Source organism: Sinocyclocheilus anshuiensis, unplaced genomic scaffold (assembly GCF_001515605.1).
Source record: "Sinocyclocheilus anshuiensis isolate Anshui unplaced genomic scaffold, SAMN03320099.WGS_v1.1 scaffold8144, whole genome shotgun sequence".
Taxonomy (NCBI): Eukaryota; Metazoa; Chordata; class Actinopteri; order Cypriniformes; family Cyprinidae; genus Sinocyclocheilus; species Sinocyclocheilus anshuiensis.
Genome location: NW_015537044.1, coordinates 20,088 through 23,301, shown reverse-complemented (window position 1 = coordinate 23,301; position 3,214 = coordinate 20,088).

The following is a 3,214-nucleotide window of genomic DNA, read 5'->3' as shown; positions in this document are numbered from 1 at the left end:
AAACAGCGACAATAGAGTGTAATATAGATGTAGGAATATACAGCAACGGCTTAGCCTGGTATCAGCAGAAACCTGGAGAAGCTCCTAAACTCCTCATATATTACATAAACACCCTCCAGTCAGGAACTCCATCTAGATTCAGTGGCAGTGGAACTAGCTACGGAAGTGATTTCTCTCTGACCATCAGTGGAGTCCAGACTGAAGATACAGGAGATTATTACTGTCAGAGTTACCACAGTGGTCCAGTGTTCACACAGTGATAAAGAGTCGTACAAAAACCTCCGTCAGTCAGAGTCACAGTGACTGCACTGATACAGCTGAGAGACACTGCAGCTGCTGATGAGAGGATCACAAACAACACAACTATTTTTTGTAGCAAATTGAACATCAAACACTAAAAGTCTCCCCTTTTTTCATCTTGAAACAAAAAAATAATACTTATTTTCACATTTTTTACTCTCCCTGTTAAGTCCAATGCAAAGCAATCAACAGTTGATTCAATCATTCAGAAGGTCAGTATGACTGCTGAGAGTCTCAGTGTGAACAAACCTCATCTCTCCATTAGTTCAACTCTACTGACTCATTTCAGAGAATAAAGAGTCAAACAGTCAAACTCATATTTGAGTGATTCTGTTCCTCTCAGAATAGAGCAGCTCCATCAGCAGATGTTCAGCGTCCTCACAGGAGCTTCATGATACAGTCAAACTACACAGAGTCCACACACAGAGAACCAGTAATGTTTTATAAATTTGAGCTTGAGTTCTGGGGCCTCATTCATAAAGACGTGCAGAGAATTTCTGAAATATCCCTTCAAACATTTCATCTTAAATTCAAGCACAATGTGAACAAATGCATCAACCTACAGAACGTCCTCAAATATCCCTTTATGGCTCAGAAGTACATCACTCATCACCATGGACAAGAAAATACAAACGTGTTTATATTCAGGAAATCATTAATACCTGTGACACTTTTCACAATTAATAATTTAATATTACCTTTACTTTACTTCTTTACATTTTTATAAACATTGTTGGATTATTTTGATTACCGGTATATCTGTGCGTCAAAGTTTTTACAAATGCTCTTTTGTACACAAGAACATTTTCACGTCATTTGTTGTCTTTGTAAATCCCAATATTTTTCCTCCCTTTAGGATGAAATCCTACGTCATTTAGGATCCGATCGTGAATGACATAAATGAAGCCTGTGACCTTTTCAATTTCCAAAAGACAAAAATAAGTCAATGATATAAAGACAAAATATTGTTATATTTGCTAACTGGATTTTGATTAAATAAAATCCAGTAAAGTTTAAACATCTTTTAAGTTTTTAAATTTACATTTACATTTAGTCATTTAGCAGATGCTTTTATTCAACGCGACTTACAAATGAGGACAATGGAAGCAATCAAAATCAACAAAAGAGCAATGATATGTAAGTGCTATAACAAGTCTCAGTTAGCTTAACGCAGTACATGTAGCAATTTTTTTTTAATTGAATTAATAAATAAAAAGAAAACCGCTAGAATAGAAAAATAATAGAGCAAGCTAGTGTTAGAGGCCTTAATTGTTTTTGTTAATTGTATAATAAATAAAAAGAAAACAGATAGACTACAAAAATAATAGAAAAGCCAGTGTTTGTTTTTTTTAAGAAAACAAGCAGTAAATAAATAGAGTGCAAGTCAAAAAGGGACTTTTTTTATTATTTTATATTTTTTTTATTTATTAGGGAACATTTAATTTAAAAATCCGTGAAAGTGATTTTGTGCCTCTTTGGGATGGCACAATAAAGCGACGTTCACTTTGCCCATAGCGCAAGCTTCTAGAGGGCACATAAATCTGAAGTAATTAATTTAGGTAAAGGGGTGCAGACCCAGTGGTGGTTTTGTAGGCAAACATCAATGCCTTCAATTTTATGCGAGTTTTTAATCTATATAGTTAAATAACATTTCACCCATCTGTGCTTTTGTTTTGACTTCTGTAAATATTAATCAGTTTAATAATAATCTAATAAATCTCCCACAGACAAAACCACCAGACCACCAAACATCATTAAATGCCACAAAATCTGAATATTTAACTCTCAAAATCACAAAAGAATCCTGAACGATTGACAGCCAAACATTCGGAGTGTAATACATTTACAAGATGGAATTGCACACAAATTATTATTTTTTTATAAAAGACATATAAAAGATAAATAGGCATATTTTATAAAAGATAAATAGGAATATCACCTGAGTTTTCAATCTCATGTCAAACTCATGTCAATCTGACCAATCATAACCCCGAATCCGCCATCTTGCCCGACAAACAAATCAGACAGGAGAGGAGATTAACTTCGGTGGACTCAGGCTGATGATACACAGGGACATTCATTTAGAATGGGTAACAAATTTCTATCTGGATATTTTAGATCAGTCGTGGGCCCTGTGTCTAACCTGGTTGCCCGCTGGCGACAACATTTTCCAAAGTTGCCCGACAACATTGCTCAAAACATTGCCCCATGTATCATCAGCTTCAAACTTGAAAAATGTTGTGTATTGATGTCTTTCTGCGGTTTCAAGTCAGCGTTTCCCAATCCAAGTCCTAGCGGGCAGGGGTCTGGGGGCGCGAGGACTGGGATTGGGAACCGCTGCTTTAAGTAACTATGAAAATATAATCGGTTTGCGTGCCGTTTGAACTGAGGCCCTACAGTGATCTTTCACGACACATTAAAGAGCCACAAAATGGTATTTATTGTTTGAATTTCTTAAAAAATGACAAAATTTGAAAGATGAGACTTTGTTTCATACCAGAAGTAACCTGCTCTGTCTTGTCTGTCGCCGTGTCAGTGTCCTCTTTTCTCCGTGATGTATTTTTTACTGTGTGAGAACATGATGTGTAGTGTGAGAGTGGCATGGCTTGTCGTACACAAAGATATGTATATCTACGGTCGGACATAGCAACAGTAATTAAGGAGGGCGGGTTTTTGCGAAGGGTCAATTGAGGAGGGAAAATTACTGTAATTATTAGTTTTCTGTTTCAGGTATGATTCTGGATGTCGACATCATGTTACACTGTTATGACACTTAAAAACTTGTGCTGTGCTGTGCTGTGCTGTGAATCAGTCTGCTTTAAATGAAAGACGGAAAACAGGCGTTTTCTCATGCTGAGAGATAAGCAGATGTATGTGTGTGAGAAAATATCATATATGGTGTTTAAAAAATGAC